This window comes from Corapipo altera, unplaced genomic scaffold (genome assembly GCF_003945725.1).
Source record: "Corapipo altera isolate COAL_440 unplaced genomic scaffold, ASM394572v1 23, whole genome shotgun sequence".
NCBI classification, from domain to species: Eukaryota; Metazoa; Chordata; class Aves; order Passeriformes; family Pipridae; genus Corapipo; species Corapipo altera.
Genome location: NW_020884878.1, coordinates 3,318,799 through 3,345,581, shown reverse-complemented (window position 1 = coordinate 3,345,581; position 26,783 = coordinate 3,318,799). Strand labels below are relative to the sequence as shown.

At 43.7% G+C, this 26,783-nt stretch overlaps 1 protein-coding gene across 5 annotated transcripts in view; it reads right to left on the bottom strand.

The window, feature by feature from the left end:
- Positions 1–26,783, bottom strand: part of GPR132 (G protein-coupled receptor 132) — a 76,033-nt gene that overhangs the window by 10,281 nt on the left and 38,969 nt on the right. The window contains exons 1-4 of one of the 5 annotated variants that reach the window (XM_027638439.1): positions 22,399–22,447; positions 8,733–8,850; positions 2,851–2,966; positions 1,988–2,115 (exon numbers count right to left, since the gene is read on the bottom strand). The gene's annotated coding sequence lies outside the window, so the exon portion shown is untranslated. Of the gene's footprint in view, positions 1–1,987; positions 2,116–2,850; positions 2,967–3,059; positions 3,186–8,732; positions 8,851–22,398; positions 22,448–26,783 lie in introns of those variants that run through there. The other 4 variants (XM_027638438.1, XM_027638441.1, XM_027638440.1 and 1 more) reach the window with 4 other exon arrangements.

Here is a 26,783-nt window from a genome sequence, read left to right as displayed (position 1 = left end):
ACTGTTGAGCTCAGACTCTGTCCTCCATCCCTGACCTCTTCTCATCCTGCCAACCTGTCGTCACCTGGGTCTGGCTTTCCCTGTATGTGGTCTCTGTACTGCCACAGTTCATTCCCACCTTTCACCATCCCACTGCTGCTTTTCCTCCTTCTGTCCCAAGTCAGTCAGTGGTTTTCAAACCAAGAGATTCACAAATGGTAGCTCATACCTCTTCTGTCAAGTTCCCATGGGAGCCAGAGGATGCTGGCTCAGCAGCAAATGTCCAACGCCACCATGCAGTGACACTTGTAGAGAATATTTATTCATAACCAAACACATCTGATCAAATTCCCAGATTCACAAGCTTCCCTTCATCCTGCACTGACACTTTCACTGCAACCATGACAGTCACAGGGATCTCAGGATTTTCCTGCATTCCCAAAATCTGTTTGTCTCTTCCATCCCTCTGAAATCCCTCAGTCAGAGCATGGCTTAACTGGACTGCAAAGAGTGAGCATGGACAGGATGCCAGGAGCAGAAAAGTGCAAAGACAGTGTTGAGCTTTGACCTCATGGACATTTACCATGAAACTCAATTTCTTTGTTCCCTTTTGTCCTATGATTCAACGAATTGGGGAACCTCCATTTTCCTTCTCTGACGTTTGGGTCTCCTCCTGTAGCTACCAACTCCCATACTGGCAGCAGCGTTTCCCCCTTTAGACCTTAGTCATACCAACAAAAACTGTGACGCTCAAAGATTCCCCTTTGCACCTACACACGTCTCTGATGTCCCTGTAAGCCAACTCACATCTGCTAAATCTGTAGTGTCTTGTCTGAATCCTCAGCTCTGATCTCTCCTGACTCTTTGTACATCTACCACAATGAGCATCTCATTCTTTGTTGGGCCACTTAGGGTTTACCCTGGAAGTTATTATGTAAAAATCCCAGCTGCTGGATATTTCTGAGTGTCCTGACACTAGACAGCAGCACTATTTGTGTGATCGTGATGAGGCTCTAAGATCAATGGCTCCCCGAGAGGCATAGGAAATGCTGAACCTGAAAGAGCCATCTGCAGTTTCAGACAGAAATCTGAGCAGAAGGGAGTGATCAATTCAAATTGTGAGATTTCTGTGTACAGAACTGTGGAAAAGTTCTCAGAAGAAACCCAGTCTTGCCCATTAAGTGCTAACAATCAGAATAAGTAGGTTTCTTTCTTTCTCCCCCTGCCTCCTCACTGCCACCCTAACCCCCCTACCCCCCATCACGATGAGTTTACTGGAAGTTAAGGAGCTGCTGGTTTAGAGGCAGCAGCAGACTTAAATGGGATTATGGGAAGGGCAGGTTTAAAATAACACCAGATGCACTTTGGTCTTTGGCAAAGTAGTCAAATCCCAAATATTAACTCAGTCTTCATGTTTCTGAGTGCCAGAGATCAGCAGTACTGCGTGAATAAAAGATGGAGAAAGAGAAGCAATGTAGTATATCAAACTAGCCACCATAGACCAGCAGGTAAACTTCACAATTAAATGCCTGCCTTGCTTTTCCAGCAGAGTAAGAATGAGAGGAAAGACTGGCTGTTAATTCTCTTCAAAAGAAACCCAGCATTCATATTTCTATTATAATTCTGTATTCATGCCTCATGCACTGCAGTAATAGCTAAATCTAAACTCACAGCAACCTATATCCTGCCAAAATCCTTCAATCCTAATCTGTCCCTGACTAGAACTAAAGTTGATTTGTAAGAGAAATGTGTTTTTTATAGGCAAGGAAATTCGTAAGGAAGACAGGTAGGAAAGACTTCACAATCTGCAGAGAACTCTAGTTAATACAGACCCAACAACACTTTTTTGCTATTATGTCAATCACAAGGAGATTTAGACTACGGTGAAACATCAACAGGGTCTGCATTTCTTAAGCATAAACCCACAGCATGGAGAAGCAGTGACCAAACCAGAACAAAGCAAAATGACGCTAAATAGAAGCAACGCCTTGCCTTGTGGACAGAACACTTACTTTTCTTTTTCTTGGTTTGCAGAGGAGATGATGGGGTGCTCCAGCTCCTGCCGTACTCACAGGCTGCTCTGAAAAAACTGCAGGAAGTGTTTAACTTCCCCCACGTGCAGTCATAAGTGACGAGCTAAAAAGAAAGCACATAACTTCACCAGACTCTCCAACTGTGTCACTTTTAGTTGGGTGTGCACAGAAGGAGGCTGACCAGTGCTGTCAGGAGAGCAGCTAGGAGAAGAAGCCTTAAAAAGGAAAGTGTTTGCTGTCAAATTCTGTCAATTGTACAGGGGTGGGAAGATGCTTTTGTGTCTGCCAGACTCTATTTGGGTTCCCGTGCTGAGTGTGCACCTTAATCACTCTGCTGACGTACCCTGGAGGGACCAGAGACCAATGAACTGCCCCAAATCCTCCTGACTCCTCAGGAGCAGGATGCCTGTGGTAGGTGCTTATTCCTTGTTTGTAGAGTGGAGGCAATCACCTGGCTATGAGTGAAATGGATAGGTATTGAAGTAGGTGAGAGCCAGTATTAGAGCCCAATAGAAGGGATGGTGACAGGGGGGAGAGACTATTGTGTTGCCAGCAGCGCTAGAAAAGGCTGAAAATGAGATGGTGGTTTGAGCAGCTTCAAGAAGAAGTGTTCCTTTGCAGGAGTTCCTTATTAGCAAAGAGCATTGATACAAAGGAGCACACGATCTTTGCCAACTGCTCTAGCACGGCTTTAAGTGAAGGAGGAAGAAGATCCTGATGTTTCTTTGCCAGCCCAGACCTTGTTTGTGAGATCTGTTCCAGGTGTTTTTGCAGATGCTGTGTGTAACTCTGCAAAAGTCAGTTATGAACAGATTTATTAAGTTTTCAGGCGACTTACCCATCAACTTCTACCAATTCCACTTTCAGTGAGATGCTTACAGGACCCTATGAGGGTCTGTCAGTGCTTGCAGGCTGCTGGGGCTAAGGCAGAGCAGGGTGGAACTGGGTGGTAACCTAAGGCAAGCAGAGTACTGAATTTACTTTTGATATCTGTATTGAAAGCAAAACATTTCTGCTGAAAAAATTAAAGAAATACTTAGTATGTACTTTCATTCTGGTCTGAAAAGGTTACTTTCTTTACATTTTGCTGGAGAGGCTCTCTGAGGATAAGTCTTTCTGTGAAGAGCAAGTTATTCTCTGGATCCAGAAGGAACTGAGGAAGAAGAGGCTGAAACCAGTTTCCATCTGCAGAGGAGAATAGGTGAAATTTCTGCCTGTATCAGCTCAACCTGATTGGGCATAGGGCTGGAACCAGTCTGTGCACTTCCTCAAACACGTGGTTTCACCTTGGTCCTCCTCTGTGTAGAGACCAAACCCAAAGGAAAACAGAAAGAAGGATGGAATGGCGTTTTTGAGATGACTAGAGCTGATTTCCTCTGTAGGTGACCATTCTTCATTTAGAGATGTGGGTCAGAAAAGAGCAAAGTGCTCTCAGACCTGAAGAACTGGAGTTTTCATAGAGACCAGTGGGCTACCCTGGGGTATTTTTGATGTCACAGTTCCCACTTGGATGCAGCCAACTGTGGAGTCAAATACCTGCCTGATTATTCTCTTACTGATGTGGGGTTTACGATAATCAGAGGCATGTGCATTTTCCAACTAAATTTCATAATGAAACACTGAAAATTGCATGGTCTTCCATAGGGAAATGGAAGATGACACCTCTCTGTGCCCTTGAATTTTCCAGTCGAACCTGAAAGGTGTTACTACTTAGAGTCACTGCTGCTTCATTCTTCTCTCAGTACAGCCGCAATCACCCACAACCATTGTCCTGCAAGCTAAAGACTGATGCCAAGATACCAAAAAACCTTTGACAAGATCTTCTGTGACTGAGACAAAGACAGACCTACAGCTTCCGTGGGTGGTAAAACTAAACCAAACAGAAGAAGTAAGTTTAGTCTGTATTTGGTAGAGATAATGCAAGCAGTACAGAAATATAAATTCTTGCCTACTACTCATATTGTAGTGATGTCATATCTAGGCAGTGAAAAAAGATCAGATAAAGAACCATTTATAGCAGAAGGCAGAAACCCTCTGGCCTCTGTCTAAATCCAATAGAAGTAAATAAAAATGTTTCTTTTAGCCTTACCGAGTTTAGATTGAGCAGTCTAAGAATATTTCTTTCTACCATATAATTTCTGCATGCTATTCAGCCAGTTGCCTTTATGGTAGCACGTTTAAGCAAGTAAAGCTGCAGAGATATCTTCTCTGCACTCTTGATCATTTTGCTATTGAGGCAGAGTGACTGTCCAAAGAATAAAAGAAAAAAAGGGTCCATCCTTGTTTTAACTCACTGCTGCATAACAGAGAATATTTGTGGGGATTTTCACAGCACTGTGATAGAGAAATTGCTTGTGCACCGTTGACCAGTAAACACAAGTAACTGTGGAAGACTCCTGGGGCCCAATGTCTTTGAAAGACTTTCAGATTTGAGTTTTTCACTCACCCTTTTTTTCATTTAGAAACTATCAAGAGAAAAGCTAGTAGAATATTTCTCTCTTCAACTACATATAAAAATGCTTAATGTTAATGTTTTCTTCCCCTGGTTGTGACCAATAAGAACTCAGAAATGGAGAAAACTTCAGATTATCTGCCTCTCCTACCTCCATCTGCAGCTGACACAGAGTCATGGTTATATAAAAGCTCTGCAAAAGATTACCCAGGAAGACAATTTTGTGCAGTTGTGCATCTTTTTCCAAGTAACTGAGGCTCATTTTTCTTGGAAAATGGTAGAATATGGCTTTAAATTTGCAGCATAGGAAGTGCTCACACGGCTTTCTGGCTTCCCGTGCACACCCAGTTCACAGCAGGGAGTGCAGAAACTTTCTTGTTCTGCTGCTAGAAGCAAAATGTGGGAGTTTCAGCTGCTAAGATTTTCGATGCACTGGCTTTTCTACATGTGATGGGTGGGTAGACACAGTCAGATTCCTTCTGGTTAGTCAGGTTGCATAAATGCCTGCATCTCATGTCTGCACTGGAAAATCCTCTTGCTTTAAGTTTGCCTGTTTTTCTGAATGGCATGTGGAAATTTGGTCGTCCTCAGTTTTCACTGGTGCAGTGGTGTACTGTGTGTCTCAGGGGTGGAAATGCACAAAATGACTGATCATGCCCTTACCAAGGAAAGATCTCTCACTCCAAAGAGAAAAGCCCTATCACGTTTGACAGTCCTACCCCTTCATGCATTGGGATTGATGTATTCCCTCCCAGGAGCTCCCTGGCAGAGCGCAGCTTGTTGTCACATGGCAACCCAGAGAACTTTGGCTCTACTGACTTCTCTGGGGCAACAACAGGTTTGTCCTCTGTGTGGTGAGAGTGAAGAGGTGCCAGTCTGTGCACTGGGGCCCTCAGGATGAGGTGGGGCACACAGCTGGGTTATTTCTAACAGCATTTTTGGGAGATCCTGCTGCCAGTGTCACGGCTGAAGCTGAGACAGCGAATGTGCTGCAGCTCAGTGGATTTGTCTCCACGCTTTGAACTCCACCTCCAAACACATGTATCTCCAAACATCCCACTCACGCCACACGTGCAGCCTGGGTTGCAGCCTTTTGACAGATATATCTGGCTTTTTTTCTTGTGAAAACCCCACCTTATACTAGGAAGCTCTAACACCCACAGGGGTAAGGAGGTTACAGTTGTTAGAGCAGGGGGAGGAAAAGGGTGCGGTTCAAAGAATACACATTTATAATTTTTTTTTACTAACTCAAAGTAGCAGCAGTTCTGGGCCAACAGTTGGAGTTGGTTTAACCTTCACAAACTCAGAGAGAAGTCCAAGCTGGTTTTGCACCCTGTGCAAAGAGCTAATGTGGCTACCCAGAGCTCTTTGCGACTGCAGAGCTCTTATGTTCTTGTTTATTAGATCTGAGGTTAATGCAAAAATTGTGTCAACCATGTAAGGTCAAGGGCCACTATGGGCAAATGAACTCCAGCTCAGCCAGACCCAATACAACAATGTCATAAAATTTGTCGTCCCATTTGAAATCCCTAGGATGTGGAGTGGCTGAAGGACTGGGAGTTGACATGCATAAAAGTGTGTGCCTTGGACAAACCTGGGTTTTGGATCCACCAAATCCCATTCAAACGCCATAAATCCAATTTTTTTTGTTTACTGCAGCTGTTTTGTGCTTAGCCACCATCATTTTTATCTGTAGCTAGGCTTGACCAAGCTGGTGCAGCAGAGATTCAAAGGGTGTTTGGTGTTTATGTTGCGTCTGCTCCTTCTGCTACTGTCAGGGACCCTCAGTGCCAGCTCTCCTTGGCAAAGATTCCAGCAGCCCACCTTGGAGAGCTGCAGCAAGCCCTGGGAGGGTGGGTGGCTTTAGGAAGCTGGTGCCCTGCTAGGGGAAGCTGCCACAGAGCTGGCAGGTGCTCGTGGGTTATCCCTGGCACGACTGCTCTGGGGCTCAGTGCCGAGGGGCACCTTAGAAAATACTGCAGGCAGGAAAGCAGGAAACACTTTGCAAAACGGAGATAACATAGAAAATAATGTTATGTAAATGGTTTGATTTACTGATTTGCACGTACAGGGGCTGACATGTAAGCACACAGGAAAAGGAAACGGGACGGAGGAGGAGTGGGAGGAAAAAGGCAAGAAGACAACAAAACAGGCAGGCAGATTTCACTGGGGACAGGACTTAATGTCCTGGTTTTTCTCCAGAGCATGATGTGTTGTGGAGGTCTGCAATCGCAGATGGACACTGAGAATGCGAGTCCTTTGGTTCAAAAGAATGTCCCTATATATCAAAATGGGCAACTTGCATCATCTTGGGATTCTTCTGCACTGGGAATTCCCTCTTGTATACAGCTGGAATCACCCTGGGCAGGACAGCCCTTGTCTAGATCAAACTGGTCCCTGAGTCACTGATCTGAACTTCAGCAGCTCTGTGTGATGGAGAAGTCACAGAAGAAGCTGCCAGCCCTGTGCTCCATTTCTCAGATTTTCTCAGAAGCCTCTTTTGTGAGAAGACTTCAGAGGTCTCAGTGATTTCATGTGAGGTTAAACCTCCCACGATATGAGCCTCAGCAAGCAGTGGGATACACACCTCCTGCTAGCAGCAGGCATCTACATAAGACCATCAGGCAGAACCTGTCTGCACAATTGATTTATGTGAGCCCTTGCCAGGCTTTTTGTGATCCCCCTGACTGCACCTCAGTGGAGGAGCTGACAGAGCTGTGGAATTACTTGTTCCTTCTACTTTACAATTACTTGTTCCTTCATTTGGTCCACTTCCTTTGTACCACTGACCTCCAGTGGAAAAACTGAGTCTCTTATGTGGGTATGAACTGTATGGATAACATTGTTCTGCAGCAGCCAGGCTGTGGAACCATCTCCTGCAGTTAGATGGTTACCTCTGATGTCTTTTTTGAGGCATCTTCTCTTGAATATTTAGGGATGCTGGTGGGTGTGAAAGACCCCTTCCAGTCTTTGCTAGAATCATAGAATAGAATCATTTGGGCTGGAAAAGACTGCTAACATCATCGAGTTCAACCATTACTACAGCACTGCCAAGGCCACCACTAAACTGTGCCCCCAAGTGCCACAATTAACATATTTTTTGAACACTTTCAGCAAAATGTTTCAACAAAAAATGTATTGTTATAAGCAACTTAATGTTTCAGAGAAAGGAAAGTGTCTGATGTTCAGCCTTCAATTAAAGTGAAAGATTTAGTGGGGCACTTATCTTGAGATATTTGCTTCACCTTTTCTCAGATAAATTCCCTGATACAGTCTGAAAAAGGAAGTAGGGCCTTCCTTGAGATTTCTAGGGTATGTATACACCCCAAGGAAAAAAAATCCAAGCTTTTCCCCCTCCTTTCCCACCAGTCTTTCAGATCCTCTTACTTTGTCATAAGGAGGGAACAAACAGAAAAATCTACTGGAAATCACCCTTGAAAATTGCTGACTTTTGATCTCTAGCACAATTTTTTCACTATAAATATACCCTCCTATGTATGTCGGTCTTTGTATAGACATCCAGAACTTTTGTTGGTGTTCAGCAGTTTCCAGTCACTTAAACGATTAATTTACAGCCTGGGAATGTATTTTTGAAGATGCATTTGTGAACCAACCATATTAATTGGAAAGATTCTTCAACATTAGAAGGCATCCCTTCCATCACCTTTTCTCCTGACACTAGCGGCTTCAATCTTTTGGTGAATAGAGCTACTCATGGGAAGGCAGATGTTGCAGCTTCACCTAGTGCAGACTCATTTTGACATGTGAAACTGAGGATGGGAAGTCTGTCTGCCCTGCAGTCTGCGGTGTGTGAGTGGAAGCAGGTGGACCTTGACACCACAAAGCTCTGTGTACTCCAGGTTATCCAGATGTGGGATGTTTTTGCATGAAACTTCAGTACAGGCAAACCTGCAGCCCTCAACATTTTAAGAAATGCAAATATTTGATAATTCTCCACCACCTTTGGTGGAGTATGCTGTCAAAAAATGGGAAGGAAACAGATAACTCAGTTCTGGACTGATCTTGTGGTCTCTTTTCATTAATCTCTTTCTGAGTTCTAGTTTTCTCTGTTTAAAAGACAGCTGCAATATATACTTCCTTTGAAGATATTTTGAGATGAAGTGGCAAAAAGATACTGTATGAGACCCAGGTATTATTACAAATTAAAAAAAAAAAAACAAACCAAACCCCCAAAACCCTAGATATCTACGTGTAATGAACATGCATGATACTCCCATAATTCTACAGGACTAAATATCAGGACTGACCTGACTGAACAAAAGTGTCGTGCTGTGTTGTGCCAACATCAACACTCAGGTCCCAGGCAGACAGGATCACTGGCAGGAGAGAGGCAGGTTGCAGTCCAGCTGCATCCTGGAGCTCCAGCTTGTAGAATACATACAGCAGAGATATGGGTGAAAATAAAGCATGTCTTGTTAGGCTCCAAAGTAACAACAAAAAAAAAAATGCTAATACAAGAACACCCATAAAATCTGACTTCCATTGGTCTGCAATAGCCTTTTCTTGTCCCATCATGACATCCTGGCACTGGCAGGAATAGGAGGAAAATGCTGTAAGGACAAAAGAAGAAAGAAGATGGTCCAGAGACACAAGCAGTGTCTTTGTTCTGTTTTGTTTCAAGATGCCTGAGATGCCTACATGTCAGTGAGGGCTCTGGGCAGTGATAAAAAAGCTCTTTTTTTTTTTCCAGAGAGGTGAATAGGAATATCTGTAGGCAGCTGCAGGAGCAGCCACTGGTGTCCTACACATGACTTTAGTTGCCCTGGAGAAACGTGACATTGTACAGCCAGGCAGTTTCTTTGCTTAGGACTTCTTTAAAGGCCAGGGAAGCAGCTGCCATGGCAGAAGTGTTGGTCATCAGCCTCCTGTTACCCACCTCAGGCAATTCCTCTTTCATACATTTTGCTTTGTTGAAAACAGCTGCCTGTACTCTCAGTCAGAGCCCCAGCAGACCCCTCAAAAGAGCTACCCGGGCCTGCCATTCCTATTGAGCCCAGTTTGCAGTAGTTTTTATTTGTGCCACTGCAGTGGACATGCTGCTGTATGGACCAGACCCCCTTTCTTACAGGCACTGCACAAAAGTAGCATAAAACTTGCTACTAGACTGCTGCAAGCTGCAGTTTTACACAGCATCTAAATTACTGTTGGAGCACCACCATGCACTTTTATCAGAAGGGGAAGGTCCATCCCTCTTTGAAAAACAAACAATAGGATGGGTTTTATTGCCTTGAAATTTTACTTTAAAAAATAATTGATAAAATGGACACAGGGGATATTAGGCCTCTTTCCCTAAAAAGCTTCTTGACAATCCGGAGGCAGAAAAACAGGAGGAGAGAATGTAAGCTGCTGTACTATATATAAAAAGGTCACCTTCTGGTGTTTTCTGTTATTGTTCTGTGGTTCCCCTATAGTGTTTTTTTTGTAAAAAAATTATGAGCCTGTCATGGTAATCTATGATTTGTGCACCTACTCCTAGCAATAACATTTTCTGTTAGGACACCATCTCCTATCTCCCTGTTAGAGGGTGTCTTAGTAGAAGCATCAGTGGTAGGACAACAAAACAATAAATAATCAGTTATAATGCCTAAATCCTTTTGAAAAATGGTAACAGCATGCTGGTATTTGCTCTTCAAAGTATAATCCATTATTTGGAAATGAAGAGGAGCAACCTCTGAGTTCAAAACCTTATCAAGCTCAATCACAAAATCAAATTAAAAGCTGCGTTCAAATGTAACTTAATTTATGAAGTGAATTATTACTTCATTGAATAAGAAATTTAAAATAGTTTAAAATGAAAAATCAGATTCTATCAGCTCTTGGTCTTTCTTTGTAAACACCAGATTACAAGTAGTCCCTAATTCTATGTCTGCTACTGAATTTCAGTTCACTTTATTTTAGCATATTTGAATGGCGTTTGTTTATGGTATAACTAATGGGAAATTCCAGATGGAAAGGAGGAGTTAGTACGTACAAAGCTGGACTCCGAGCTTTTCTTCTAAGCTTTGGTTTTCTTCTAAGCTTTGGTTTTCTTCTGAGAATGAAAAAACAAAACAGCAACAATTCCCTTTTACCAGTGCTTTTTCATCTGGCTGTGTGGGTGGTATGTTGAAATAATAGTTTGGTGGAGATTAAAGACAGTGTGACTGCTGTGTAACTTCTATCAGAAGGGGGAATCCCAGCTCTTTAAAGAGTGTGCACAATGAGACATGAGTAGTGTTATTATGGGGTTCAAAAGAAAAACCAGCCCAAACAATCCCCTTCTCACAAAACCTCCCTTAGATTTCCAGTGTGTGCAGAAGTGGGCCAGGTCTGTGACCGGGGAGATCTCTGCCAGTGTTGGTGTGTGTGGCTGCTGGGTCTGGGTTCTGTGTTGAGTCTGAATCACCCTGGGTTAAAGCCCCCACTGCAGAGATGGGCAGCCATGCTCTGGAGGTGCAGAGAATGGAGACTCCACCAGTCCCCTGATGTGTTTGGTCACTTCCAATGGTATTTCACCCCACTTATCAAAGAGCACTGCTGAGAACTGTCTCCTTTCTTCCAGGCTGGACCCAGCAGCAGCCAGGGCTTTGTTTATACAAAAGTAATACACCTGTTTAATACATAAGGAACGAACCTGTTTTAACCTTCCCACCTAAAGTAAACCAGCCTTTAGTTCCTGGTGTTTTCTTCCATATATGTTCAAGGTACAAAAAAAGGCATAACTCCTAAGAGCCATTCTTAGTAGACACCCTCTTTCTAGCCCATATCTAACCCACAATCTGTTTCCTCTTTTCAGAAATCACATTTTTTATCATTGGTGTCCCTAGATACCTACAGTTGAGTCTTCCTACGTGCCAGTGCTAAGCAGTAAAGCACCTCAGCAGTCTCACTTTTATTCCTGGTAAAATTATGGAGAATAATCTGGGAGTTACTGAAAAACACCTGGAAGACAGGACAATCACTGGTCACAGCCAACGCAGGTTCATGAGGGGAAAGTCCTGCTTGACAAATTTAATTTTCTTTTATGATAAGGTGATCAGTCATAATAATAATCCTTGATCAAGGAAAACCAGTTGATGTAATCTTTTTGGATTTCAGTAAAGCTTTTGATACTGTCTCTCATGGGATCATTCTGGACAAAATGTCCAGCAAATACCTGGATAAAGAAATACATATGACTCCCCAGCCAGTGGCAGGTACCAGTCTGTGCCTGTGAGTTCCTCTGAGGATTTTGGTTGCTCTGGAGAGAAGACATGATGAAGAGAAGAGGGGTGGAAGAGGGTGAGGCCTGTACCTCTCCCACCAAAAGCAGGCCAAGTATATGGAAAATTACATCTACATTTCATAAGGAAAGTGATTGGGGAACTGACCCAGAGACTGGGGAACTCGGCTCTCAGAAGGAAGTCCCAGTCCCTGGTGCTGAGGCTATTTTTGTCTTTTGACAGACAACTGTAGTGGATCAAATGGAAAAACACTCCTGACAGCTGAGTCTGAAACATGCCTGCTGCCCATGCACCCTGCTAAAGGTCATGCTCGAGGCCAGACCTGTGCTGGCACAGCTAGGAGACTGTGCTAATAGCTAGAAACTCAAGAAACAAGTGGTGTTTTGTGAAAATATTTGTGCAATTAGCTTACACACAGTCACAGCAGACCGAGAAGTGATTTAATGTGATGGATAAAGCAAATAAAAGACCAAAGAGCAGAGCGAGTCCTGAACCTCACGAAGGATGGAGTTTGCTCTGGTCTTTGGAGGTTGCTGTTCCAGGTGGTTGGTTCACAGTTTCCTCTTTTCAGATTCCTTTAAAGAGTGCACATATAGAAAGACAGATATGCAGACAACAGAAGAAGGTAAGAGTGGCTTTACTGGGTAACCAAAGGTTTGCCTAGTTCAAGGTCCCATCTGAAGCAGTGGCTAAAAGCAGCCCCTGGGGAGAAGTAGTGTCCTGGGGTCAGCACACAGTGTCCTCTGCCCAAAGCTGCCCCATGACTCCACAAGTCTGCACGTCAGGGACTATTTCAGCAGCGATCTTTCTAGTGCTATGCATGAACGTGAAAAGATAAAATCGTTTTGCCACATCTCTGCCTGCATGTAACACCACATACACACACTCATGGTTGACTTATTTCCTTTTCTCATAGGGCTGTACCGGGAGCCCATGCTGTGGTCATTCATTGGTATTTGAAATCTCTCACTTCTCCAGCTCTCATATCAGTTATGGGATCATTTTCAGTGTTTTACAGGACACAGCCTTGTTCCCTGGTACAGCATCTGACACCTTGGAAAACCCTGAATCTGTCATGTCTGGGCTGGACTCGTCAAAGCTGGAAATCAGTTTGGAAAATAATTCCTGTTGTTCTTTGAAGGATACCAATCATCATTTACTGCACTCTCACTCTTAGCTCACAGCTGTTTGCATCTGTCTCTTCTATTTGGCTGTCCTTACTGGGTTCATCCTCTTTACCTTTTTGGACTATTGATACACTATGAGCCCTTCTTTAAATGGAAGTGAGAGAGAGATCATGTCATCTCTTTCAGGAATGTTGATCAGCCATAGTCCTCATTTTAAATATTTTTTTCCCTATTAGACCTTGTTTATGAGCCTCTTGAAATTACTGAGCAAAAATGTCAATCAGGAACCCCATGTTGCACCTGCACACAGTCTGACTTCTTTCTGAATGCAGACAAATATCTATTAAGTACTCTCCTTTTTTACATTACCATTAATTTTACTACCTCTCTCTATTGATATTCTCGCACTATTGTTAAGCTACTTTTGTCCTTAGTAGATTTTTTCCTCTGTTCTGAGGTGTTTCCAGAGGGTTCTAATTTCACTTACTCATTTCTCCCACATAGTTATTTCTATTTGATATTAACTGGCAACTGTTTCCCACTTTCACAGCTTTCATAGATCACTTTTCTGTTTCACATTGATTCCTTCACTTTGTCGCCGAACCAGGATGAGATTTTTTGCATGATCTGTTTGCACTCTTGACTTGGAAATCCCGGCTTTTTGACCATCTGATAAACCCTCATCAAAGGCCTGACCTTTCATTCAGATTTTTCTACCCACATTTTTTCTACCAGTGAATCTGGATAGTAATTTTCCTTTGAGTTAGAGAATTTACCTTTTTAATGCTGAGTGTTTAGGGCAGACATATAATCAGGTCACAATCATAATGTCTGGTATTCAGAGATCAACAAACTCTCTACCCAGCACTTGGTTCACCATGGTATGTTGTAAAGAATGATCTCACCGTGGCTGCATACCTCATGGGTTAGAGAATTCACCTATATCACCAAAATGCTACTTACAGCTATTGGCTGCTTACATCTCTAGCTCATGCCTCCCACTTGAAATCCTCCGTGCATACAGAACTCTTCTTTCCACAAATTGGATGAGGATTTAATGAAGAGTGAGTTTTTCCCTAAACTCATCCTGCTTTTTGACTTTCTGATGTTATTTGATGGTCTGATATACGGATCATTCCGCAGATATTCTTCCTCTTCTGCTGAGCATCTTGTAAATCTGACGTTTCATCCCCCAAGTCCATAGTGGTGCTATACAGAACTGCCCTCAGTTTGCTTTTTCTAATCAACAGTTTTACTTCAGTGATCAGGAAAGCCATGTCACCAGGCTTCTGACATCAGCTGTGTCAAATTCCTTCACGAGTAACATAACTTTCTGTTCCTCTCATTTGTTACCAACCCTTCTAGCATGCATACAAATGACCACAAATTCTCATTTTTTCTCATTCAGCCCTGCCAAGCTGCTGTCTGTGTGTAGAGTTGCATGACACACTCTTTCTTGCCACTGTGTTTAGCGTTGCTGGTCTAACCAGCCCTATATGGCCCCCCTAAAAGTGTGGGGAACCTACATGTGACAGTATTTTTTTTCTGTTTCTGATGTTACCCCTTTTCCTCAAGGACAGGAGACAAGCAAAAGCAAATCTGTTTTCCTCATACCTGTTGTGTTGGCCATGTACAGCTTATTGTTGTTCTGCTTTGCTTTGGTTCACCAGAATATCAGTCAAATACAGAACTTTTTTTGTGATCAGTCTATTATTTCATGTCAGCTCTAGCTGGATGAAAACATGAAAGGCCTTAATGCTCATGAGAAAATCTTTAGTTTTAGGATGTTAGAAGATGAGTTTTGCTGATCTGTTGATATCCATGTGAACATCACCAAGTGAAACTGCTCATGGATCCCATCCCTCTTACAACAATGAAAAATGAAACATCATCTACAATATCTGGGTTGAAGGAAGGTGGTTGTGAGATAAGCTGTTGTGGTGGGAGTGTCTTTCCAGAAGGAGGAAAGGAATAGAGTAAGAAACAGTAATTGCAAATGAGTGTACATTTGAGAAAGTAAGAAACAGCATGAACCAGACAGCCTCATGCAGTGCCCAGCATCACAGTCCCAGCTCCTGTCTCCCAGCTCCCGTCTCCCAGCTCCCATCCCATTGCAGGGTGGCCAAGTCCACCCAGGACTCACCCAGGTGGAGGAAATGTCCTCGCTTCTGGCTGCAGATCCTAAAATGGGCTGGGAGAGCTACCGCAGGGCTTTAAGGAAGAGAACACAGGAGCTTCCCCCAGGAGAAAGGAGAGCATCTTGTGATGGCCTTGAGCTTTGTGGGGTTTCCCTCTGTCCCTGGGGCTGATGGCCCCATAATGTCTTCCCACTGACTCAGAGAATTTCCTGAGACCATGCTGAGAACTCTCCCTTGCACAGATCAAAACTGGTTTGTGGTTGGGTTTTTTTTTGAGCATCAAAAACGCAAAAGAAATTTTCTAGGTCCTCTCTATCTGTCTGGGAAATGGAGTAAGTCACTGAGAAAGCATGTGTCAGAGAGGAACTGGGTTGCCTGTCTGTCTGCCTACTTGTCTGTCCCGAGGCAGGATGTCCTGGATGGTTGGAAAGCTAGGTAGAGGTGCAAAATCCTAACAGCTACAGCCAGGGCTGTCACCACCTGGCCACCTCACCAGGGTCACAACTCCAGGTCCAAAAGGCTACATGAGAGACAGTCTAAATGCAGGCCTGCTTTTGGAAGGAGAGATAACTTTTAATACTTAAAAGTAAAAATTCTATCTTTTACTTATTAAAAGTAAAACTTTCACCTCTTTACTGCTTTGCTACTTTACTTCTTTACTGCTCATGGATAACCACTGCAGCCCCTCACAGATGTAGGTACCTTCTCTCCTCATGGACATGTATTTCCTTCCATGTGTCTGAAAGACAGAGCCTGGATTCCCACACATGGAAGAGCACAACTGTGCCTGGGAAGCCACCTGGGAGGAAACCTCACACTGGGCCAGGAGCAGCTCGACAGAGTTACCTCCTGCTGATATCAAGCTGCTTTCAATTTTTTTCTTGGCTATTTATTAAATACCCTCAAATAAATACCCTTAAATACCCACGTCAAGATATTGTCCTTGTGTGACTGAAGGGATCTCACACACTTCCACACAGAGGACTCAGAGGTGGCACAGAAAAGCTGTCACAATGCAGTGATTTGAAGAGAATCTTTCAAATCTTATGCAGTCAGGATTTTGTTTTTTTCTTGAGTCACTCAATGTAAAACTATTCAAGTTACCCAGGGATAAAGAAAGTTATCAAAGAGTTTAAAAGAGGCAAACTCAGACATGCCTCGACTGTGCAGGCTGCACATCCAACCTCTTTTCTCGTAGAAGGAATGTAGCTGTTTCCACATTGAAAAAAAGAACATGACTAAGATGCAGTGTGTTTGAATAATAAAGCAACCCAGTCTGGGCCCCACTGAGTTTTAAAGCAAGACTGAGCTTGTAACATGTGGCTTCGAAGCCTCTAACTGATAAGTGATTTTTTGTCTGAACCTCTCAAACCATAGGAATTCAGGAATGGCCCAAGCTGACTCTACAAATTGTGGTTCTGCAGAATGTCATCCTCAAGGCATAGAATCATAGAATAGTTTGGGTTGGAAGAGACCGTAAAGATCGTCTAGTTTAACCCCCCTTCCATGGGCAGGGACACCTCTTACTAGACCAGGTTGCTCAAAGTCCCATCCAGCCTGGCATGGGACATGACTCTGTTCTCACTGAGCCATCAGTCTGCTCCACTCCTCACATGGTTTTACCTGGTTGGATGACCTTGGTCTTGGGAAATGCTCCGTCTTGGCAGGGAAAAGGTCTGAGATTGCGAATACAACCATGCATCACCTTCCCATGGTTTGTCCTAGACTTTTAGAGCTGGTAGGTGGTCTCATCCCATCCAAGATTTTGTAGAGACTTTGTTTTCCCCAACTCAGTCAATATATTTTTCCTAAACCACCAGCAGCAGCACCACCATAAATAAATAAATAAATAATCCTGCATCCCTAAAGCAGATCAATTATTCAGGGTTCTTCCTGGGTATAAAATCTTTGGAGCAGTGACATTTAGGAGGCTGTGGATCAGCTACTTTGCAGTGTCATGAAAATTTCATGCTGCCTTGGCAAGGAAGTTAGTGAGTCAGGCAAATGAGCTCTTTTGCTGTCTCCCTGACCTGGATACAGACATACACAGTTTCAGATTACTGCTGTGGGTGTATGGCTCAGAGAGGGAGAGACCCAAGTGCATTTAGGCCTTTGACATCCAAGGGTCTGAGTTTCAGATGAGCAACACCCTTAGGGATGTTTTGAAAATTTCAGCCCTGATGGCCCTAAAATAAAAATAAAATAAAATAAAATTAGAAAAAAAAAAAAAGAAAAAAAGAAAAAAGAGAAAAAAGCCTTACAGATGAGTTGTTGGTTTCTAAATGCAAAGGTTCGAGTCATGCACAGAACATCCACCTGAGAGTAACTTTATTGACCTGCTGGCACTCACTCCTCCTGGTCCTGGCCACTACTGCTACAGCCAGCAGCACTGTCCCAAGGTAGCATGTCTCACCTGGTCTGCAAAGTATGGCTGGAGGAGTGGAAACAGAAAATGTGTCAGCTAGTTGCTGCAGTTCTGAAGTTTAAAAAAAGCCAAGACTGGGGGAAATGGGGGAAAAGAAAGAAGAAAAACCAAAGCAGTAGACCTAGTAGGCAGGTTTAGCGACAGCAGAACCAATTACTACAAAGGGAGAACTGGAATTTTTGACTCTCTTACAGCTTGGTTACACCAACTTTGCTCTACTGCGTTGCTTTATTTTCTGCAGCCCCGCCTGTGTTCCTGGCTGTCGCACTCCCACGCTCTCCTGCAAGGCATCAGGACCAGTTCATTCACCTCGCAAATCTTCTCTGCTTCTCCAACGAGCTTCTGCCAGCCCGGGGATGCTTCAGCCTTGAGCTGAAGGGTTCCTACCGGCTCTCGCCAGATGGTGTCACGCTAATCCCGCGGATGCTCTGCAGCCGGGAGTTTATCTCCCAGCCACAAGCACTGCAGTGGAGGGTGCTGTCCGTCCTGCTGCATCAACGCCTTCCCAAGCTCCGCTTTTTGTACCAATCACACAGCACAGAAGGTGCCATTAAGGCTTTAAAATTTAATGAGCTCTAATAAAACCTCTCCCCGTGATATACAACCCAAGCACAGGCTATGCTGTGGGAAGGTTGCATTTGTGTATGGCTTTATATCTTTCCCTTCGCTCTGTTTTATATTCTCAATCACTTACATAGCATTTCTGCATTTTTATGTCGTGGAGTTATTGCAGATTAACTCCATAAGGATAGGTAGGTGTCTAATTGCCCCCTCTAATATGAGGCATCTGCCCCACCTAACTGTGGTGTTTGTATTCCTGACACCATGATAAATTCAACCCTGCCTAAATCTTGGCTTGGCTGAAATGATCATACCTAAATCCTGCTTGATGGCTTCCCAGCCCACGGAAAAAAATGGGAAATCCATCCTCTCTCCTGATTTGACGAAGAGTTCATCCTCTAAATTTACAGGGTGCGAGAAGCTCTATAAGTGGCTATATCCTATAAGCTTTCTCAGTGCACCAGTAATCTACACTGGAAACAGATGCCACTGGTCTAAGCCTTCTCTGAGGCAGTTGGAAACCCAGACTGAACTTCTATTCCCTATGGTTTATGCAGAGTCTCCCATGTCTTGAAAAAGTGCCGTGAGCATCCAACTGTTAGATCCTTCAGGGTCTGGTCTCAAAGTCTCCTGCTGAAGCTGTTCCATGTGGTATAAATAATTAAACATTCGTTGGACCAGAGAGAAGAAGTGAAAGATGGACTATCCAGCCCCAGAGTCAGGACACTCATGGATGTAATGTGGGAAAGTCAAGTTATAGGTTCCTGCTCCAGTGAACAGCTAACTAGCAGCACAAGCTGGACCAGCTCCAACAGGAGAGCCTGAGACCCCCCCCTTTCCCAAGGCCATCCAAGGCCTGTTCATTTGGGCATTGCCCTGAAACAGAGGAGAAAGAAAATCAAGAGCAACCTGAAAAATCTGCAAGCACCTAAACTGCTGATATAAGAGCTGAGATGTCTCTGTGGGAAGAACCTGAACTATCTCACATAGAGGCTGAGGGATGAGCTGGATGAGAAAGTTCCATCCAGCCCTGTGCCTGTCTCCAGCCTTGGCTGAAGGCAGCTTCTGTGAAAGAGAAAAAAACACAGGGTAAATCTTTAATGACACCTCCCTAGGACACATGTTGGACCACCAGAAGTGATGATTTTCTCAAGTGGATAAAAACACCTGGTCACCTCTCCTGTGTTCTCCATAATTTATTGTTGTGCCTTACCCAGTTAGCTTATTTCCTATGAACTTAAGCCCCTTACTTTTCTTAGATGTACTGTTTTTCAACTGATGCTTTTCTTTATTGACCTGGTTGTGCAAGAGCATCTGAAATTATTTTATTTAGTCTCAGATTGGTTTTGCTCATTTTTCAAAAAGAAAGGGGAAAGGAAAAATGTGTTTCTTTTTGAAACAAGCTTCCATCAAAGGACCTCTCAATTCCCCAGTCTCTTGCACCAATTTTAAAGTGGAAGCAAGGTGTGGAAAGAGAGTCAGTATCTTCCCTCAGATATATTTAGACAGAAAAGCAAGTGTCCAGGGCTTGACTGGTCCTGGTCTGAAGAAGAAAACTCCAGGCTAAGTTTAGCAGCTTCTATTTCAGACCTGAAAAACTGTGAGAGTATCTGAATTTATCCAGATTAGTAGTTGAGCTAATGAAAAATATTTCTTTGCAGACCTTTCCCAAAGGAAATCCTTAGATCATCTCAGCTGTCTGTGACACTCAGCCGAAGTGAGCGGAGCTGCACAGGTGTTAAAACTCAATAGTACACAGAAGACCAAGGCACTCATGTAGGCTCCTTGTTAGGGAGGTTTTAAAGCACCTTTAAACATATTTGCAATTCCCCCGACTTCAAGTCAAAGCTCTTTGCTTAACACAGTAAAAGGTGGAATGACTTAGCTTTGGAAGCCCTGGAGACTTCAGGGAGAAGTCGTTTGACCTCCTTGTGTCTCAATCCATCCAGAACAGGAGAGTGAAAAATAAACAGCACCTCATCAAAATAAGAAATAGACAGTGTGACTGACCCAAGCCTGCCTTGGTAAATAAATTACAAAGCCATAAAACTGCTTGAGGAGCTGCTTTGCCCCTTTGAAACAACACCCACTTTAGGCAGTCTCTAAACACATCGTGCTGGGGGTGACGTGGAGTAATCGCCAAGGAGCTGTTATTGTTATCTACCTCTCAAGCCCCCATACATTCTTCCCAGGCTCATACCTGAGCTCAAGAGAAAGTACAAACCAGTGACAAGAGGTCCCAATAAACACCAAAAGAGACTGATTTACCTATGAGGTTTCCCAGCTGTTCTTGGCACACAAAAGCATCCCAAGCCCAAATTTATACCCATGTCCTTCTCCATAACCAGAGAACTCACCTTGATAGTTTAGCTACCTGGGGCATTTAGATGCTGCTGCTCTCAACCCTGTTTGCTGCAATGTCCTGTATTTCCTTGATAAATAGCAGGCTGACATGAATAGTCAGACTGGGTGTTGTTGGAGTTACATTGATGATCCTTAGGGTTTCTTCCAAGTCAGGATATTCTATGATTATATGAATAAGGAGAAAAACAGCCAAGGACTGCTGGGAGAAGTGTCAGAGGAATGATCTGGAATCTTAAAGATTAAAAGAAATGGACAACCAAACAAAGTTTGGGGCTAGTATGGGTCTATTTAAGCACTGAGGTGACAGAATTCGTCTGAATGAAAGTCAGTGCCTCTATTTCAGCACCAAATCTGAATGCAGAGTGAAAAAGCCCCATGGCTGTAAAAGCAAAAACTGTCTCTAGAAATGTATTTGTAGGGAGTTCACCATGAGTGGGGATTGTTACTAATATAACAGGAATCAAAGGGGGGAAAGACTCCATAAACTGCCCAGCCAGATGAACCATGATCATCTGCCACACTACTACTTCAAAAGTAAACCAAATGCACAGCATCCCATCAAAAAGAGCAACCTTCAGCTCCTTGCCCAGTGCTGCATGGATTATCTGCCCTTGGATTACCTGCCTGTGACCTGAAACTCTCATCCTGCCCATTCCCTCACCCCTTGATAACCTCTGTCTTTGGGAATGTAACCTGCCATTGGTCACATGAAGAGATTACAGCCCAGACATTTAAGCTACATCAACACCTGTCCCCATGCTGTGTCCTAAAGACAGATGGAATGGCAGTAGGATGTTTCCTCCTGTGTGTAAACAGAAACCTTCCTGACAGATCATGGTCTCATCAAAGAGAAGGTGCAAACTTGCTTTTTGGTAGTTGTAGAATCAGTGCTCAACTAACATGGGACTGATGAGGAAAGATACAGTTTCTTGGCGTGGTCTTTCTACACTACTTTTAAATTCTTGTGTAATTAAAAAGAACCAAGGAAAAAAACCCAAACCACAACAAGTACCACTTTTTACTGCTTGCCCTATGCTTAATGAAGTCCTAAAGATTAGAGAACTGTATGGACAAGACACCTGAGCATGGCAGACTGGAGTTTATGGGCTGTATCCAGCCTGCTGCGGGCACTGCACACAGTCAACTGCTGCATTATGTGGCTGCAGGAGATCTGTAAGTGATTCAGGTCACTTATTATCCAGGACAGTGAGGCTTTGGTACAGTGAGTGGAGAAAACAACCTTGGCACTTACATTAGGTACCCGAATGCCCTTTGTCTTGAGCAGGAGGTGTGATTTTGTGTGTGTTGTCAGCTCCCCTCCCTTCCCTTTAACTGTGTGAAAGGCTCTGTCACAACCAGATGCTGTGAGATGAGGATGGAGTTGTGTCTTTGTTTGCAAGTATCTAAGCAGCTGTATTGTACCTCTGAGCAAGACGAGTTTGAGATGCATTTGAAAAGCAGCTAACTGGTAATCTCTGCTAGGCAGGATTCTTTGAGGGGCAATCACATTTATTATTTCATTTTACTGTTTAGTATTACATATGTTGTTCCTCTTGAGGGGGGCATTTATCGAGGGAAGTGCAGGAAAAGCCCAGGATTCCAGACAGAGAGGGTAACTTAGATTTCCATGATACAAATATTCTCCTACATACAGTGCAGTGAAAGGAGCTGTTTGCTCAGGATGAGTGAAAGTATTTTGTTGGCCTCCTCTCACGACAACTCATCTCAGGCCAGACCCTGTGGGCTCTTCCTCAGATGGGTTTCTTGATGCTATCAGTAACAGCAACATACCTGCAAATGTCTTAGAGGTACAAACCTTGGCCAAGACACCCCAGGAGCCCATGGAGTTACCCCGACACACACTCTGTTTTCCAGCTGGAGCTTTTTGAGTAATCTGGATGACTTTATGGGCAGATTTCCTCAGGCTTATACGTGCTGAGCTGTATTTAATGGGACATTTTGGAGAGTGAGAGGCTGTTCAGTCTAGGAAGGGACTTGGGACTGGCCGTGACTTGGAAATATCATGTACAGTTAAGATCTGCACACTCCAGTGAGATAGTTAATGTGGTTAAAATCAATGGGCTGTGCTAATTTACCTCAGCTGAAGCCTGCAGTTCACATGGCTTTTCAGTACTTCCTTCAAACTATTAATTCCACCGTTTAACTGCAAACAAACTGACTGGTGGATCAGTTAAAGAAAAATCTACTGTAAAGGGTCAAGGATTTAACCTGTACTATCTCTATTACTCCCATGCAGATCTTTCAAACCAGTTATTTGCATATGTTAAAATCTAATTTGAATTGTTCCTCACATAGAACTAGGTAAGCTTTTTTTTTTTTAATGAGAGATGTAACTTCAGGGCACTATTAAATTCTAATTAAAAATCAGTCAAAAGCACCCTTTTCTTAGTGTTTGTGCCTGCAGCAACACTTCCACTGTGGTATCAAAAGCTCAGTTCATTACTTCTTAATTAATTTTGCCTTGAGAAGCTCTAAGTTCTCAGAGGACTTGTTGGATTTTTAGAGTGTTGTCTACATAGCATTTTCTTGTACACAGCGGCCACGACATTCAGATCAGGAATCCTTACCCTTGTAATCCAATTTGATACAATGGCTGCAGCTTGCCAGCTTTTGGGAATCTGAAAGACCCTTGAAGCTCACAACACAGAGGATATCCTGCCTGGAGCTACTGGTCTTGTAGGGATTTTCCCATCTCCCTATTCTCAGTGTGCCTATTTTACAGTTGAAAAGGTTGTTTGGGTTGGGTGTTTTTTTTGATGAAGAAGATCATGATGAATAAGAAAGTAGACTTGTTCCTGACCCTTAGGAAATCTTGTTTGGAAGTTCTCGAGTTGGCCAAGATTCTTTTTCTCTGCCAGGCTCCTGAAGATGTGCATGTTTTTTTTCAAGATAAGAATCCTGCAATCATGATCTCCCAGTGTAAGTGATTCATTTCCTCTCTTGGCCCGGCTGTGTGCGCACGTGTCTGAGGGTGGTGAGCCAGAGCTGACCAGTGCCCTGGGACAAAGAAAGGAAAAGAAGGGAAAGGGGCGGGGGAGAATAATCTACCCAGTCTCAGGGGACATTTTTCACTGGCATAGGGCATTTTCACCTGAACAGCTTTTGTGATGAACAGAGTATAAAGGTGCTTGGGATGGCTTGAACATCGGAGTATTCCCCAAACTCTATAAGATGAGTTTAACAGGAGAGTGTGAACCAAACCTGCAAATGACCCTTTGAGCTGGGCTGAGAGGGACATGTGTAGCTGCTGTCTAAGCCAGGAGGGATCTGGATGGTATAAACTTTCATTAGGAACCTTTGTATTAAGCCTAGTTTGCACAAGCAGACCCTGTAACTATCAAAGGCAATAGTTCAAATCTACCTTCATGTGTGTCCAAGTGTTCTTGCTGCAAGGCACAGAGTTAGATGGGTGTGACTGAGGGAGCTGTGGATGAAAAAACAGCATAAACTGGGAATGGGAAAGGCTTAAAATGAGATTTTGAGGCAATGTCAGCTTCCAGATTTCCTCTTGGACAAAGTGCACAGAGAAAAGGGGAAAAAAAATTAAATATAGAAGGAAAAGAAACCTTGATGAGTGGATGAGAGCAAGGCATTTTGGATGCTGGGGAAAGCCCCTTTCCTCAGGTTATCCTGTCCTTTTCTTGAGCAACTCTTCAGAGAAAGCTCATCTCTTCTTTCCTCAGATGCTAATTTGGGGGTGGAACAGTGGCTGAATATTTTGCTCCTCCTCCCCTCTGCTGGGAATTGTGAGGGGGCTGAGCATGAAAATAGACAGGACATCTTAAGGGGGACCAGGTATAAATTTCCTGCTCAACTCCCTTTTTTCAGAGCCTGTCCACACTGGAGCCAGCAGAAGCAGACTTCAAGGCTCAAGTTTTGAGCCACACGCCTTCCCTTTCTCTGTTACCAGAGCCACACTTAACAGCAGGCTTTAAGGATGGATGGATGAATGGACGAATGGCTCCACATCTAAATGGTCTTGTCTCTTGTTGTGGAGGCTAGGAGAGGTTGAAAAGCAGTACCAAGTTTTGCTCATAAGCTGTAGAATTTGATGCTCCTGCTATGTCATGCTGCATCAACACTCAACAACAAGGAGCTACCTGTTGAGATAAACATCCAGTTGAGCTGAGAAAGCTGCAGCCCAGCCTGGGTCAGGCAGAGATGGTCATATTTCTTTCTGTCTTCAGGAAAGAGTCAAAACCTCAACCTCTTGATGCAGTTGTAGATATGTTGTCAGTATGTACCCATCAGCTGTGGCCATGCCAACGTGGGCATGTCAGTCCTAGAGAGAAGAAGCTGAAAGTCCCTTCAGTTTTTATTTTGAGGTTCATTCAATTTTGCCAACTTTTTGTTAGTGACAGGCATCAAACCTGACCCTAATGTGTCCCAAAAATATCTTCACTTGAATGTCAGAGACCACAGGGGCTGTGGAGCTTAGATAGAAGACAAAGGGAAGGAGGGACATGTTCTTACTTGAGATGTAGGAGCAAAGCTGGCCTGGCTTTCCATGGAGGAAAAATCACAGCAAGATTGGGCCAAGGCCATAGTGGTACAAAGATGGCAAATTTCAGGGGAAAACAGAGAGGCTCTTGCCTATTCCATGTGGCTGGATAGAACAATTTTTCCTGATATGTTCCAGGATCTCACAGCTACTAGTAATAAGTTTATAAGAGGGTGCACAGAAGGAGCAGGGCAGAGTGTGAAGAGCCCATGGACTATGTAGCCAATGAACCTGAGCAGGGTGTCTGCCCTACACTGTATGCAGGAATAGCCTGACTTTCTGCCTCTGTGCCTTCCTGAACTGACTGTTCCTACATTGCACTGAGTGCTGATGAAAGAGCAAATACTCTCTGCTCAGGGAGCCTTAGATGTTAGCTAAAATTTGGGGTGGGGAGATGAGCAAGGCTGCAGACCAGTTTTAGCAGGAATCCCCTGCATAGTTGAACCTACTTCCTTTTCTCTTTCTGCAAAGAACACCTCACCATGGGGCTCTGGATGCAGTCTGTGCAAAGACCTCCTGGCAGGGAAAGCTGGCCACTTGTGAAAGACTTCCTAAGGGAAATGCTTGCATCCACTGAGGTTTAGCATACTGGAAAATGTACAAAAAGGAAAAATCTTTGTACAGGACAGAGGATGGCCTGGATAAGATAAGATAAACACTCTTGTCAGGCTCTTAGAGCTTGTTTGCTTACATACACCACAGTGCATGGAGTGAGGGTATATTGGCAACATCCTTCCAGCCTGTACCTCCTCACTTGCAGCTGTGCAGAAACCCATCAAGGAGACTGAGCCCAGCTGCAGAGTTGAGAATGCAAGTGGACCTTCTCCCTCACCTCCTGCTCCGCTTCCAGTCCCTTTCCCTCTCCCACCTCCCCACCACCCCTTCCACTAGCTGCCACCAGTAAGAACATGGTTCTTGGAGTACGTGCCTCTGACCACCCTGCCTCTATGTTGTTTCAATGCTGAGCACTCGGAGCTCTGGGATTACCAGGAGTAAGTTTCCAAGGAATTAATTCGTCACTACTTGCTAAATAAATGGAGTGTGATAAGAATCTGCATTCTGCTTCCATGAAAACCTATTGATGCTGTAGTTGGTGTCTCAGTAGTTTCTCACAAGAATGCACAAGTCGCTTATTCTTCTCCATAAAAGCCGGAAAGGGCTGCCTGGATCAGCTGGTGTGGTGAGTTCTTGGGAGGGAGCCTCTGAGCTTTCATTATCAGCAGTTGCCACGAAGTGTTGGACGGGGAGGGCTCAGCAGTACAGCAGGAAAAGGGTTTCATATCTGGATGTAATCTTGTAGAAGTCTCTCCTAGGCCTGAAATTCTTGGCAGCAGCCCTTCATCTGAATATCCCGAGACAACAAGGCAACAGGCTCTTGTCCTTTGATAAAGCTGAACAAGTTTTTTGTATTTCTGAAAAGCAATTGTGTTTCTTTTAAAAACTCCATATGACGGGAATCATAAAAGGAATAATCTAGTCCCTTTTTATGATGGACATAAACCGACATATTCCACAGGTGACATCCTCAACAGTCTTCTTAGGGGCCAGGTCTGACTCACATCTCCAGAGCACCTGAACATCAGATCTTTAGACACCTGAATGCTGCTGAAATCAGTGTGATTTAGTCAACTGCTTAAATACCTTCTCAATTTAAGCCTGTGCTGCCTTGCATGCATTAATACATGTATTGTCATAAAATCTCTCTGAAACAGGACTGTATTTTAAGGTTTGGGGTACAGGCACAGAGCAGCATAAGGTCACATTTTCTGCAGAGCCTGGACTAAATCCCAGCAGATTGAAAACCTCACCCCTGCAATTTGTCCAAACTCTGAGAGAGAGCCTTGGGATAATATTCACATCTCCATCCTCCAAACCTGGATTTTGCAGTGCCAAGCAGGCATCAGCTAGAGTTCATTAGCTCCAGTAGTCTTTTAATTTTTCTGTTATTACATATAGTCT